Source organism: Pseudophryne corroboree (genome assembly GCF_028390025.1).
Source record: "Pseudophryne corroboree isolate aPseCor3 chromosome 3 unlocalized genomic scaffold, aPseCor3.hap2 SUPER_3_unloc_15, whole genome shotgun sequence".
In the NCBI taxonomy this organism is placed as follows: Eukaryota; Metazoa; Chordata; class Amphibia; order Anura; family Myobatrachidae; genus Pseudophryne; species Pseudophryne corroboree.
The window spans coordinates 2796061-2812773 of record NW_026967503.1 but is presented as its reverse complement, the minus strand read 5'-3'; the positions used below and the strand labels follow the sequence as shown (position 1 = coordinate 2812773).

The window sequence follows — 16713 nt, the reverse complement described above, 5'->3', positions numbered from 1 at the left end:
GAGACAGGCAGGGGAAAGGTTGCAGGAAACAGGCAGGGGAAAGGTTGCAGGAGACAGGCAAGGAGGTGGCAGGAGACAGGGAGGGGGTGGCAGGAGACAAGGGAAAGGCGGCAGGAGACCGGCCAGGGGGAGCAGGAGACAGGGAAAAGGCGACAGGCAGGGAAAAGGCGGCAGGAGACAGGCAGGTGGGCTGCAGGGTGGAGGTGGCAGGAGACAGGCAGGGGAAAGGCGGCAGGAGACAGACGGGGTAAAGGCAACAGGAGACAGGCAGGGGAAAGGCGGCAGGAGACAGGCAGGGGAAAGGCGGCAGGAGACATTATTTGTTCTCAGGAGATTGAATAATTTCTTAATCATTTGTAATAAAAGTTATATTTTACTCTTTGAGAATATCTCATTATTTCTTCACAAGAGTGCGCCCACAAAGAAGTCTACTTTCTTTCTCTTGTCACTGTGACACTCCCAGGTCCCCCTCACCTCCCCAGTCATGTCCCTGTATTATTACTATAGATATAAGGTCACAGTGATGCTCCCAGATCCCCTCACCTCCCCAGTCATGTCCCTGTATTATTACTATAGATATAAGTGACATCACTGTGACACTCCCAGATCCCCTCACCTCCCCAGTCATGTCCCTGTATTATTACTATAGATATAAGTGATGTCAAAGTGACACTCCCAGATCCCTTTACCTCCCCAGTCATGTACCTTCATTACTATAGATCTAAATGATGTCACTGTGACACTCCCAGGTGTGTGATATACATTTGCTTCATACTGCTTCAATTATCATCTGTTACACATGCCAGGGATATTATGGTCTCTGCTTTAATATATCCGAGAATTTGAGCAATATTTTCAATCCCCACAATTTCATATAATAAAATTCATAATAATAACAACGACACTAAAGGCTGCACCCCAGCATAAACATAATAACATGTCTGTATTAACAGGACACCACAGGTTGCTCCTCCAGTATAATAATAATAAAAGGACACCACAGGCTACTCCCCCCGTATAATAATAACAGGACACCACAAGCTGCTCCTCCTGTATAATAATAATAATAACAGGACACCACACACTGCTACTCCTGTATTGTAATAATAACAATAACAACAAGAGACAACAGGCTGCTCGCCCTGTATACAAATAATATCAGGACACCACAGGCTCCTCCCCCTGTATAATAATAATAATAATAAAAATAGGACACCACAGGCTGCTCATCCTGTATAATAATAACAAGACACCACAGGCTGCTCCTGCTGTATAATAATAATAATATTAATATCAGGACACCACAGGCTGCTCCCCCTGTATAATAATAATAACAGGACACCACAGGCTGCTCCCCCTGTATAATAATAATAACAGGTCACCACAGGCTGCTCCCCCTGTATAGTAAGACGCCATTACCTGATCTCCACGAACACTGGGAGGCTGCACAAGTCGATGAAAACTCACTTCCTGCATGTGGAACGCACAGTCCGGAAGTAAGGTGGAACGCACAGGCAGGAAGTAGGGTATGATTGGCAACGGCTGCTACCTGGTTACTGGCCCCTCCCCTCCTCCACCCCGCCCAAAGCCCAGCACTCTGTAATGACTATTACCATACATGTCCTCAGTGGAAGAGGCCGGCGGCCATTTTCTTGTAGACCAGTCCGGCAGCAGCAATAGGTTCCCTGGCGTTGTAGTGACGTCAGGAGCGGCGGCCATTTTCCCCTGGGCTGAGCTCCGCCTTCCTTCTATCATTCCCACAAGGCAGCAGGAGCAGAGAGCAGCCATTGCTGTGTCTGGCAGCAGGTAATGATATTATTATTATTATTCTATAGGCTGAGCAGCTCTGGTGTCAGGTTCTGTACTACAGGGGGAGCAGCCTCTGGTGCCTTGTTATAGTGCAGCTGGAGCAGCCTCTGGTGCTGCATTATCCCTGTACAGGTGGCTGACACTCTAGTGTCCTATTACTGCAGGCACGTCCAAACTGCTGCCCTCCAGCTATTGTGTAACTACATATCCCAGCATGCCCTGACACAGTTTTGCTGTCAAAGAATGCTAAAGCTGTGTCAGGGCTTGCTGGGATGTGTAGTTTCACAACAGCTGGAGGGTTGCAGTTTGGACATGCCTGTATTACCGTAATTAATGTAATGTGTTACCGTTATACAGGTGGCGCAGACCCCGCCGTTACCGTAATACATGTGGTGCAGACCCCGCCGTTAACGTAATTCTATACACGGGACATTACTTGTGTTGTGGCATTGTGCTGTACAGGGGGAGCTGCCTGTGTTGTCATAGTATACAGGGAGAGTGGCCTGTGCCATCATAGTATACAGGAGGATCGACCTGTGTTGTCATAATATACAGGGAGAGTGGCCTGTGCTGTCATAGTATACAGGAGGAGCGGCCTGTGTTGTCATAGTATACAGGGGTAGCATCCTGTGTTGTCATAATATACAGGGGGAGCAGCCTGTGTTGTCATAATATACGGGGAAGCATCTTGTGTTGTCATAGTATACAGGAGGAGCGGCCTGTGTAGTCATAATATACAGGGGTAACAACTTGTGTTGTCATAGTATACAGGAGGAGCAGCCTGTGTTGCAATAATGTACAGGGGCAGCATCCTGTGTTGTCATAATAGACAGGAGGAGCAGCCTGTGGTGTCCTGTTGTTGTTGTTGTTGTTGTTATAATACGGGAGGATCAGCCTGTGGTGTCCTGTTATTATTATACAGGAGGAGCAGCCTGTGGTGTGCTATTATTAAACAGGGGGAGCGGCCATTGGTGTCCTATTATTATTATTATTATTATTATTATTATACAGTAGGAGCAGCCTGTAGTGTCCTGGTATTATACAGGAGGAGCAGCCTGTGGTGTCCTGTTGTTGTTGTTATAATACGGGAGGATCAGCCTGTGGTGTCCTGTTATTATTATACAGGAGGAGCAGCCTGTGGTGTGCTATTATTAAACAGGCGGAGCGGCCATTGGTGTCCTATTATTATTATTATTATTATTATTATACAGGGGGAGCAGCCTGTGGTGTCCTGTTATTATACAGTAGGAGCAGCCTGTAGTGTCCTGGTATTATACAGGAGGAGCAGCCTGTGGTGTCCTGTTATTATTATATAGTGGCAGCATTATTATTATTATTTTCTCATACGTCCTAGAGGATGCTGGGGTCACCATTAGTACCATGGGGTATATACGGGATCCGCAGGATACATGGGCACTTTAAGACTTTGAAAGGGTGTGAACTGGCTCCTCCCTCTATGCCCCTCCTCCAGACTCCAGTTTTAGAATTGTGCCCAGTGAGACTGGACGCACTACAGGGAGCTCTACTGAGTTTCCCGGAAAAACTTATGTTAGGTTTTTTATTTTCAGGGAGGACTGCTGGCAATAGTCTCCCTGCATCGTGGGACTGAGGTGAGATAAGCAGACCTACTTCTGTGAGTTCAATGGCTCTGCTTCTGGCTGACAGGACGCCATTAGCTCCTGAGGGTCTGATCGCTAGGTACGCCTAGATGCTCGTTCCCAGAGCCTGCCGTCACCCCCCTTGCAGAGCCAGAAGTCAGAAGACAGGTGAGTAGAAGAAGATCAGAAGACTTCAGTGACTGCTTCTGAGGTACCGCACAGCGATCGCACGCTGCGCGCCATGCACCCACACACACACAGCAGCACTACAGGGTGCAGGGGGGGGGGGGGGCAGGGGGGCCCTGGGCAGCAGAAAAGCCTCAAAATAAACTGGCAAAAGGGGACATAAGTGCCTAGGTACTGTCCTAACCCCCGCCAGTATAAATATTAGAGATGAGCGCCTGAAATTTTTTGGGTTTTGTGTTTTGGTTTTGGGTTCGGTTCCGCGGCCGTGTTTTGGGTTCGAACGCGTTTTGGCAAAACCTCACCGAATTTTTTTTGTCGGATTCGGGTGTGTTTTGGATTCGGGTGTTTTTTTCCAAAAACACTAAAAAACAGCTTAAATCATAGAATTTGGGGGTCATTTTGATCCCAAAGTATTATTAACCTCAAAAACCATAATTTACACTCATTTTCAGTCTATTCTGAATACCTCACACCTCACAATATTATTTTTAGTCCTAAAATTTGCACCGAGGTCGCTGTGTGAGTAAGATAAGCGACCCTAGTGGCCGACACAAACACCGGGCCCATCTAGGAGTGGCACTGCAGTGTCACGCAGGATGTCCCTTCCAAAAAACCCTCCCCAAACAGCACATGACGCAAAGAAAAAAAGAGGCGCAATGAGGTAGCTGTGTGAGTAAGATTAGCGACCCTAGTGGCCGACACAAACACCGGGCCCATCTAGGAGTGGCACTGCAGTGTCACGCAGGATGGCCCTTCCAAAAAACCCTCCCCAAACAGCACATGACGCAAAGAAAAAAAGAGGCGCAATGAGGTAGCTGTGTGAGTAAGATTAGCGACCCTAGTGGCCGACACAAACACCGGGCCCATCTAGGAGTGGCACTGCAGTGTCACGCAGGATGTCCCTTCCAAAAAACCCTCCCCAAACAGCACATGACGCAAAGAAAAAAAGAGGCGCAATGAGGTAGCTGTGTGAGTAAGATTAGCGACCCTAGTGGCCGACACAAACACCGGGCCCATCTAGGAGTGGCACTGCAGTGTCACGCAGGATGGCCCTTCCCAAAAACCCTCCCCAAACAGCACATGACGCAAAGAAAAAAAGAGGCGCAATGAGGTAGCTGCGTGAGTAAGATTAGCGACCCTAGTGGCCGACACAAACACCGGGCCCATCTAGGAGTGGCACTGCAGTGTCACGCAGGATGTCCCTTCCAAAAAACCCTCCCCAAACAGCACATGACGCAAAGAAAAAAAGAGGCTTTTTACTGATATTTGGTGTTTTGGATTTGACATGCTCTGTACTATGACATTGGGCATCGGCCTTGGCAGACGACGTTGCTGGCATTTCATCGTCTCGGCCATGACTAGTGGCAGCAGCTTCAGCACGAGGTGGAAGTGGATCTTGATCTTTCCCTAATTTTGGAACCTCAACATTTTTGTTCTCCATATTTTAATAGGCACAACTAAAAGGCACCTCAGGTAAACAATGGAGATGGATGGATTGGATACTAGTATACAATTATGGACGGGCTGCCGAGTGCCGACACAGAGGTAGCCACAGCCGTGAACTACCGCACTGTACTGTGTCTGCTGCTAATATATAGACTGGTTGATAAAGAGATAGTATACTCGTAACTAGTATGTATGTATAAAGAAAGAAAAAAAAACCACGGTTAGGTGGTATATACAATTATGGACGGGCTGCCGAGTGCCGACACAGAGGTAGCCACAGCCGTGAACTACCGCACTGTACACTGGTTGATAAAGAGATAGTAGTATACTCGTAACAACTAGTATGACACTATGACGACGGTATAAAGAATGAAAAAAAAACCACGGTTAGGTGGTATATATTATAATAATAATACAATTATGGATGGACGGACTGCCTGCCGACTGCCGACACAGAGGTAGCCACAGCCGTGAACTACCGCACTGTACACTGGTTGATAAAGAGATAGTAGTATACTCGTAACAACTAGTATGACACTATGACGACGGTATAAAGAATGAAAAAAAAACCACGGTTAGGTGGTATATATTATAATAATAATACAATTATGGATGGACGGACTGCCTGCCGACTGCCGACACAGAGGTAGCCACAGCTGTGAACTACCGCACTGTACACTGGTTGATAAAGAGATAGTAGTATACTCGTAACAACTAGTATGACACTATGACGACGGTATAAAGAAAGAAAAAAAAATACCACAGTTAGGTGGTATATATTATAATAATAATACAATTATGGATGGACGGACTGCCTGCCGACTGCCGACACAGAGGTAGCCACAGCCGTGAACTACCGCACTGTACACTGGTTGATAAAGAGATAGTAGTATACTCGTAACAACTAGTATGACACTATGACGACGGTATAAAGAATGAAAAAAAAACCACGGTTAGGTGGTATATATTATAATAATAATACAATTATGGATGGACGGACTGCCTGCCGACTGCCGACACAGAGGTAGCCACAGCCGTGAACTACCGCACTGTACACTGGTTGATAAAGAGATAGTAGTATACTCGTAACAATTAGGATGACACTATGACGGTATAAAGAATGAAAAAAAAACCACGGTTAGGTGGTAGGTATATAATAATAAATAATACAATTCTGGTCGGACGGACTGCCTGCCGTGTGCCGACACAGAGGTAGCCACAGCCGTGAACTACCGCACTGTACACTGGTTGATAAAGAGATAGTAGTATACTCGTAACAATTAGGATGACACTATGACGGTATAAAGAATGAAAAAAAAACCACGGTTAGGTGGTAGGTATATAATAATAAATAATACAATTCTGGTCGGACGGACTGCCTGCCGTGTGCCGACACAGAGGTAGCCACAGCCGTGAACTACCGCACTGTACACTGGTTGATAAAGAGATAGTAGTATACTCGTAACAATTAGGATGACACTATGACGGTATAAAGAATGAAAAAAAAACCACGGTTAGGTGGTAGGTATATAATAATAAATAATACAATTCTGGTCGGACGGACTGCCTGCCGTGTGCCGACACAGAGGTAGCCACAGCCGTGAACTACCGCACTGTACACTGGTTGATAAAGAGATAGTAGTATACTCGTAACAATTAGGATGACACTATGACGGTATAAAGAATGAAAAAAAAACCACGGTTAGGTGGTAGGTATATAATAATAAATAATACAATTCTGGTCGGACGGACTGCCTGCCGTGTGCCGACACAGAGGTAGCCACAGCCGTGAACTACCGCACTGTACACTGGTTGATAAAGAGATAGTAGTATACTCGTAACAATTAGGATGACACTATGACGGTATAAAGAATGAAAAAAAAACCACGGTTAGGTGGTAGGTATATAATAATAAATAATACAATTCTGGTCGGACGGACTGCCTGCCGTGTGCCGACACAGAGGTAGCCACAGCCGTGAACTACCGCACTGTACACTGGTTGATAAAGAGATAGTAGTATACTCGTAACAATTAGGATGACACTATGACGGTATAAAGAATGAAAAAAAAACCACGGTTAGGTGGTAGGTATATAATAATAAATAATACAATTCTGGTCGGACGGACTGCCTGCCGTGTGCCGACACAGAGGTAGCCACAGCCGTGAACTACCGCACTGTACACTGGTTGATAAAGAGATAGTAGTATACTCGTAACAATTAGGATGACACTATGACGGTATAAAGAATGAAAAAAAAACCACGGTTAGGTGGTAGGTATATAATAATAAATAATACAATTCTGGTCGGACGGACTGCCTGCCGTGTGCCGACACAGAGGTAGCCACAGCCGTGAACTACCGCACTGTACTGTGTCTGCTGCTAATATAGACTGGTTGATATTTAAAGAGATATTAGTAGTATACAACAATACTATACTGGTGGTCAGGCACTGGTCACCACTCCTGCAGCAAAAGTGTGCACTGTTAATTAATATAATTGTACTCCTGGCTCCTGCTAACAACCTGCAGTGCTCCCCAGTCTCCCCCACAATTAATTATAAGCTTTTAATTTATACATTGATGACTGTGCAGCACACTGGGCTGAGCTGAGTGCACACAGACTGAGTCACACTGTGTGACTGACTGTGCTGTGTATCGTTTTTTTTTTCAGGCAGAGAACGGATATAGCAGAGAGAAGTGAACGGATATATTATATTAAATAAAAGTTAACTAGCAACTGCACTGGTCACTGACTGTGGTAAACTAACTCTGTCTGCGACTCTGCACAATCTCTCTCTATCTAATCTATCTATCTCTATTCTAATGGAGAGGACGCCAGACACGTCCTCTCCCTATCAATCTCAATGCACGAGTGAAAATGGCGGCGACGCGCGGCTCCTTATATAGAATCCGAGTCTCGCGATAGAATCCGAGCCTCGCGAGAATCCGACAGCGTCATGATGACGTTCGGGCGCGCTCGGGTTAACCGAGCAAGGCGGGAAGATCCGAGTCGCTCGGACCCGTGGAAAAAAAAGTGAAGTTCGTGCGGGTTCGGATTCAAAGAAACCGAACCCGCTCATCTCTAATAAATATATATTTAAAAAAAGCGGGACTGAACTGCGCCATTAAGGGGTGGAGCTTCGTCCTCACAGCTCGCTCAGCGCCATTTTCCTCTACACAGGCTGCAGAGACGCTGGTCCTTCCTCACACTCCTGAATAAGTATCATGGTGCAAAACGGAGGGGGGGCACAGAAATATTGGTGCAATATATGTATATATATATATTTAATATAAAGCGCTGCAGGTCTGGGCATTCTTTAGTGTTTCAGAACCGGTGATTTGGTGCTGGGTTGTGAGCTGGCAAATTTCTGTGTCTCTCTGACAGACTCTACTGTGGGTCTGTCCCCTATATGTCCGGTGTGTCTGAGGGTGTTTGGTGCACGTGTGTCGACATGTCTGAGGCGGATGTGCTCTTCCCTGGAGGAGGCTGTATTAGAGACACAAACGGCTGCGTGGGTGACCCTGTCGGCACCGCCGACTCCTGATTGGGTAAATGTGTTCCTCTTATTAGTAAGAGGCTAGATAAGTCTGAGTCTCAGACCCAGGCATGGAAGAAATCTGTGGGGGATATGTTATTCCAAAGTCAGGTCCCCTCAGGGTCACAAAAACGTACGTTGGCCCAGTTGGCAGACACTGATACCGACACGGACACTGATTCCAGTGTTGACTATAGCGATTCCAGGTTAGACCCAAAATTGTCAAAAAGCATTCAGTACATGATTGTGGTGGTTAAAGATGTATTACATATCATGGAGGACCTGGCTGTCCCTGAAAAAAGGGTCTGTATGTATAAACAAAGGAAACCTGAGATATCGTTTCATCCCTCTCATGAACTGAACACGCTATTTGAAAAAGTTTGGGACGGTCCTGACAAAAAGTTTCAGATTCCCAAAAGAATTATGGCAGCTTATCCGTTTCCCTCGACGGATAGGGAAAAGTGGGAGTCACCCCCCACTGTGGACAAGGCCTTGTCTCATTTGTCTGAAAAGGTGGCTCTCCCGTCACCTGACACGGCGGCCCATAAGGATCCTGCGGATCGTAAACAAGAAACTACATTGAAGTCCATTTATGTGACCACGGGTACACTACTCCGACCTGTCATTGAGTCTGCGTGGGTAAGTAGTGCTATCGAAAAGTGGGCAGATAATTTGTCATCTGATATAGATACCCTAGATAGGGATAGTATCCTCTTGACGCTGCAGCATACCTTAAGGAAGCTGCGAGAGATATTGGTCTTTTGGGATCAAAGGCCAATGCCATGGCTGTCTCAGCTAGGCGTGCATTGTGGATTCACCAATGGAATGCTGATGCTGACTCCAAGAAAAGTACAGAATCTCTACCATGTAAAAGTAAGGCCTTATTTGGAGACGGCCTTGATGATTTGGAGTCTAGGCTACCGCGGGTAATTCATTCTTTTTACCTTATGTTCCTCCACAACAAAAGAAAACGTACCATTATCAGATGCAATCCTTTCGGCCCAATAAATTCAGAAATGGCCGAGGTTCTTCCTTCCTTGCGGAGGAAGGGGAAGAGGTAAACGATCTCCAGCCTTGTCAGGCTCCCAGGAGCAGAAGTTCTCCCAGGCTTCTGCCAATTCCACCGCATGACGTCGGGGCTCCTATGCGGGAGTCCGCACTGGTGGGGGCCCGTCTCAAATTTTTAAGTCAGTTTTGGGTTCGTTCGAACCTAGACCCTTGGATTTTACAAATAGTATCCCAAGGGTACTAGCTGGAGTTTCAAGACGTCCCCCCTCGCCATTTTTTCAAATCGGCCTTACCAGCTTTTCTTCCGGACAGGGAGGTAATTTGTGACGCAATACAAAAATTGTGTCAAAATCAAGTTATCATTAAGGTTCCCCAGTCACAACAGGGAGAAGGTTTTTTTCGAGCCTGTTTGTGGTCCCGAAGCCGGACGTCTCGGTCAGACCAATCCTATAACATGAAATCTCTGAATTTCTACCTAATGAGATTCAAATTCAAGATGTCTCACCGAGCAGTGATCTCCAGCCTGGAGGAAGGGGATTTTATGGTGTCGGTGGACATAAAAGATGCCTACTTACATGTTTCATTTATCCTCCACACCAGGCTTACCTGAGATTTGCAATTCAGGAGTGTCATTACCAATTTCAAACGTTGCCGTTTGGTCCATCCACGGCTCCGAGGATTTTCACCAAATTAATGGCGGAGATGATTGTTCTCCTTCGCAAGCAAGGAGTCACAATTATCCCATACTTGAACGATCTCCTGATAAAGGCGAGATCCAGGGACCAGTTGGTCCGGAACGTTGCACTCTCCATGACAGTTCTTCAACAACATGGTTGGCTCCTAAACTTGCCAAAATCACAGTTGATTCCGACGATGCGGTTGTCATTTTTGGGAATGATATTGGACACAGAACTACAGAGAGTCTTTCTTCCTGTGGAAAAGGCTCTGGAACTTCAGAGTCTGGTCAAACAAATTCTGAAACCACCAAGAGTGTCAATCCATCAATGCATTCGGTTGCTGGGGAAGAGGGTTGTGGCCTACGAGGCCATTCAGTTTGGCAGGTTACATGCTAGAGTGTTCCAGCGCGACCTCTTGAACAAGTGGTCCGGGTCCCATCTACACATGCACCAGAAGATAATCCTGTCTTCCAAGACGAGGGTATCACTCCTGTGGTGGCTGCACAGCTCTCACCTCCTAGAGAGGCACAGGTTCGGGATACAGGACTGGATCCTAGTGACCACGGATGCAAGCCTCCGAGGCTGGGGGGCAGTCACCATGGGAGAAAACTTCCAAGGAAGATGGTCAAGTCAGGAGACTTGTCTCCACATAAATGTTCTGGAGCTAAGGGAAATTTACAACGGCCTCTTACAAGTGGAACATCTTCTTCGAGATCTACCTGTACTGATCCAGTCAGACAATGTAACAGCAGTAGCGTACATAAACCGTCAGGGCGGAACGAAAAGCAGAGCGGCGATGGCAGAAGCCACAAGGCTTTTTCGCTGGGCGGAAAAGCATACAAGCGCTCTGTCAGCAATCTTCATTCCAGGAGTGGACATCTGGGAAGCAGACTTCCTCAGCAGACATGATCTCCATCCAGGAGAGTGGGGCCTCCACCAAGAAGTCTTCGCAGAGGTGACAGGTCATTGGGGAACTCCTCAAGTAGACATGATGGCTTCTCGTCTCAACAAGAAGCTTCAGAGATATTGTTCCATGTCAAGGGACCCTCAAGCGATTGCAGTGGATGCTCTCGTGACACCGTGGGTGTTTCAGTCGGTGTATGTATTGCCTTCACTTCCTCTCATTCCAAAAGTTCTAAAGATCATAAGAAGAACAAAGATCCGAGCGATCCTCATAGTTCCAGACTGGCCAAGGAGGGCTTGGTATCCAGATCTTCAGGACTTACTCATCGGAGATCCCTGGCCTCTGTGCGTGTATTAGGACTTACCGCGGCTACGTTTGACGGCGTGGCAGTTGAACGCAAAATCCTAGCACGTAAAGTTATTCTCAGTGAAGTCATTCCCACACTTATTCAGGCCAGAAAAGGGGTAACGTCTATACATTACCACCATATTTGGAGAAAATATGTGTCTTGGTGTGAATCCAAGAAGGCTCCTACGGAAGAGTTTCAGCTAGGAAGGTTTCCCCATTTTCTACAAGCAGATGTGGATGCGTGCCTAAAATTGGGCTCAATCAAGGTTCAGATTTCAGCCTTATCGATTTTCTTTCAGAAACAATTGGCCTCCCTTCCAGAAGTTCAGACTTTCCTGAAGGGCGTATTGCACATCCAACCTCCATTGGCACCATGGGATCTTAATGTGGTGTTGCAGTTCCTTCAATCACATTGGTTTGAACCTTTATGGAAGGTGGTGTTGAAATTCCTCACTTGGAAAGTGGTCATCCTGTTGGCCTTGGCATCTGCAAGGTGGGTGTCTGAGTTGGCGGCCTTGTCTCACAAGAGCCCTTATTTGATCTTCCATGAAGATAGAGCTGAATTGAGGACACGTCAGCAATTTTTCCCAAAGGTGGTTTCCTCTTTCCACATAACCAACCTATCGTGGTACCTGTGGCTACTGACGCCTTAGCTGAGTCAAAATCTCTGGATGTGGTCAGAGCTTTAAAGATTTATGTCACCAGAACGGCTCACTTCAGAAAAACAGAAGCTCTATTTGTCCTGTATGCTCCCAACAAGGTTGGGTGTCCTGCTTTCAAGCAGACCATTGCGCGCTGTATCTGTAACACGATTCAGCAGGTCCATTCCACTGCTGGATTGCCATAACCGGAATCAGTGAAGGCCCATTCCACTAGGAAGGTGGGCTCATCCTGGGTGGCTGCCCGGGGGGTCTCGGCATTGCAACTTTGCCGAGCAGCTACTTGGTCGGGGCCAAACACTTTTGCACAGTTCTATAAGTTTGACACCTTGGCCGATGGAGACCTTAAGTTTGGTCAATCGGTGCTGCAGAGTCGTCCGCACTCTCCCATCCGTTCTAGAGCTTTGGTATAATCCCATGGTTCTAATGGTGACCCCAGCATCCTCTAGGACGTATGAGAAAATAGGATTTTAATACTTACCGGTAAATCCTTTCCTCTTAGTCCGTGGAGGATGCTTGGCGCCCGTCCCAGTGCGTACTGTATCTGCAGTTAATAGTTATGGTTACACATATGCTGTGTTACGTTTCTTAAGGGGGGAACCTGGATTGCACATCCTATTACTAAAGATATCAAGAGGTGCTATCATGCTGAGGCTTCTACTACTATGCTGGGGGAAGAGAGATGCAGATGCACACTCTTAGCACTAAGAACACTGATAATAAAAATAATTTAAATAAACCCTTACAATTAACATGGGTGGTCATTCCGAGTTGTTCGCTCACAAGCTCCTTTTAGCAACTTTGCACAAGCTAAGCCGCCGCCTACTAGGAGTGAATCTTAGCATAGTAGAATTGTGAACGAAAGATTCTCAAAATTGCGAATAGACACTTCTCAGCAGTTTCTGAGTAGCTCCAGACTTACTCGGCATCTGCGATCAGTTCAGTGCTTGTCGTTCCTGGTTTGACGTCACAAACACACCCAGCGTTCGCCCAGACACTTCTCCGTTTCTCCAGCCACTCACGCGTTTTTCCCAGAAACGGTAGCGTTTTTCCGCACACACCCATAAAACGGCCTGTTTCCGCCCAGAAACACCCACTTCCTGTCAATCACACTCCAATCACCAGAACGAAGAAAATACCTCGTAATACCGTGAGTAAAATACCAAACTTCTTAGCAAATTTACTTTTCGCAGTCGCAGTGCGGACATTGCACATGCGCACTAAGCGGAAAATCGCTGCAATGCGAAGAAATTTACAGAGCGAACAACTCGGAATGACCACCATGGAGTATAATTGAAGTTCTTAGCACACATTTGCGCAAATATGCGGGCCCATGTACCGCGGCCAGGTGACTTCATCACATGGGTCCCTAACATTCCTAATATTATCACATTCTATAAATTTATACAGGACTTACCTCTAAATAGGGCCTTATCAATGTGTGATCTGAGATGCAGGAACCCAGCCAATTAAAACACCTGAGGGTGAATGGGAGGAGTGCAAATCCAAAGGAAGGAAGCCGGCCTACCAGTGTACAATATATACACAAATATAGTGGAAAAAAGGGGGGAACCTGGATTGCACATCCTATCAATAAAGTGTGCATCTGCATCTCTCTTCCCCCAGCATAGTGTTACGTTTCTTGTCAGCCTGTTGCTGCAATTGTTCATGCCGTTGGCCTGTGTTCTGTTGAATGCCATGTTCTGCGGTATGGTTGCGATGTGAGCTGGTATGGATCTCACCTTAGTTTAACAATAAATCCTTTCTTCGAAATGTCCGTCTCCCTGGGCACAGTTCCTATAAGGGGAGTCTGGAGGAGGGGCATAGAGGGAGGAGCCAGTTCACACCCTTTCAAAGTCTTAAAGTGCCCATATCTCCTGCGGATCCCGTCTATACCCCATGGTTCTAATGATGACCCCAGCATCCTCTACGGACTAAGAGAAAAGGATTTACCTGTAGGTATTAAAATCCTATTATACAGGGGGAGTAGCCTGTGGTGTGCAGTTGTTGTTATTATTTTTAGACAGGGGATCAGCCTGTGGCATGCTGTTATTATTATTCTTATTATTATTATTATTATTATACAGGAGGAGCAGCCTATGTTGTCCTATTATTAATATTATAAAGAAGGAGTAGCTAGTGGTGTCCACTTATTATTATTATTATTATTATTATGCAGGAGCAGCAGCCTGTGGTGTCCTGTCATTATTATTATACAGGGGAAGCAGGCTGTGGTGTCCTGTTGTTATTGTTATACAGAAGGTAGTAGCCTGTTGTGTTCTATTATTATTATTTTTTTGCAGAGGGAGCAGCCTGTGGTGTCATTTTATTATAACTATAAATGGAGAGCTGAATGGGGTGTCCTGTTGTTATTATTATAATACGGGGGGAGCAGGTTTTTGTGTATGGTTATTATTATACAGGGACAGCAGCTTGTGGTGTCTTAATAATAATAATAATAATAATAGTATTATACATTTGGAGTGGTGGTGATGTCACAGTGATGTCACTTATATCTATAGTAATAATACAGGGACATGACTGGGGAGGTGAGGGGGATCTGGGAGCGTCTCAGTGACATCACTTATATCTATAGTAATAATACAGGAATATGACTGGGAGGTGAGGGGATCTGAGAATGTCACAGTGACATCAATTACATCTATAGTAATAATACAGGGACATGACTGGGGGTGAGGGTGATCTGGGAGCATCACATTTACATCACTTTTAACTATAGTGATAATACAGGGATGTGACTGGGGAGGTGAGGGGATCTGGGAGCTTCACAGTGACACCACTTATATCTATAGTAATAATACAAGGACACGAATGTGGAGGTGAGGAGGTCTGGGAGAGACACAGTGACATCACTTATATCTATAGTGATAATACAGGGACATGAATAAGGAGGTGAGGAGGTCTGGGAGCTTCACAGTGACATCACTTATATCTATAGTGATAATACAGGGACATGACTGGGGAGGTGAGGGGGTCTGGGAGCTTCACAGTGACATCACTTATATCTATAGTGATAATACAGGGACATGACTGGGGAGGTGAGGGGGTCTGGGAGCTTCACAGTGACATCACTTATATCTATAATGATAATACAGGGACATGACTGGGGAGGTGAGGGGATGCGGGAATGTCACAGTTACATCACATATTTATTATAATAATAATACAGGGACATGACTGGGAAGGTGAGTACATCTGGGAATGTCACAGTGACATCAATTACATCTATAGTAATAATACAGGGACATGACTGGGGAGGTGAGGGGATCTGAGAATGTCAGTGTGACATCAATTACATCTATAGTAATAATACAGGGACATGACTGGGGAGGTGAGGGGGATCTTGGAGCATCTCAGTGACATCACTTATATCTATAGTAATAATACAGGGACATGACTGGGAGGTGAGGGGATCTGAGAATGTCACAGTAACATCAATTACATCTATAGTAATAATACAGGGACATGACTGGGGGTGAGGGTGATCTGGAAGCATCACATTTACATCACTTTGAACTATAGTGATAATACAGGGATGTGACTGGGGAGGTGAGGGGATCTGGGAGCTTCACAGTGACGCCACTTATAACTATAGTAATAATACAGGGACATGACTGCGGAGGTGAGGGGATATTGGAATGTCACTATGACATTACTTATATCTATAATAATAATACAGGGACATGACTGGAGAGTTGAGGAGATCTGGGAGTATTTACAGTGATATTGATGTCTCCCCCATTTAGCAGGATTACACCATAGTGAAGAAGACATTCGGTGAGCATGAGAACCCCAGCAACCATCCTCGTGTTGCAGGTGGACTAAGCAGGACCTAGAGCCCCATCACGGTGCCTCCACCTCACTTACTGACTCACTGATACATAAGAGACACAATGACCAGAAGATCCTGGAACTCACCAACAAGATCATTCAGCTGCTGACTGTAGAGGTGACTGCTGGGAATGGGGCATTATACAGTAACACCAGGGGACGTGTCTGGGTGATGACTGGAGAGGTGACTGCTGGGAATGGGGCATTATACAGTAACACCAGGGGGACGTGTCTGGGTGATGACTGGAGAGGTGACTGCTGGGAATGGGACATTATACAGTAACACCAGGGGAAGTGTCTGGGTGATGACTGTAGAGGTGACTGCTGGGAATGGGGCATTATACAGTAACACCAGGGGACGTGTCTGGGTGATGACTGGAGAGGTGACTGCTGGGAATGGGGCATTATACAGTAACACCAGGGGACGTGTCTGGGTGATGACTGGAGAGGTGACTGCTAGGAATGGGACATTATACAGTAACACCAGGGAATGTGTCTGGGTGATGACCGGAGAGGTGACTGCTGGGAATGGGACATTATACAGTAACACCAGGGGGACGTGTCTGGGTGATGACTGGAGAGGTGACTGCTGGGAATGGGACATTATACAGTAACACCAGGGGAAGTGTCTGGGTGATGACTGGAGAGGTGACTGCTGGGAATGGGACATTATACAGTAACACCAGGG

At 46.1% G+C, this 16713-nt stretch overlaps 1 protein-coding gene across 1 annotated transcript in view; it reads left to right on the top strand.

The window, feature by feature from the left end:
* Positions 1 to 1763: 1763 nt before the first annotated feature.
* Positions 1764 to 16713, top strand: part of LOC134983462 (zinc finger protein 585A-like) — a 151168-nt gene continuing 136218 nt past the window's right edge. The window contains exons 1-2 of the mRNA XM_063949138.1: positions 1764 to 1806; positions 15941 to 16143. The gene's annotated coding sequence lies outside the window, so the exon portion shown is untranslated. The remainder of the gene's footprint in view (positions 1807 to 15940; positions 16144 to 16713) is intronic.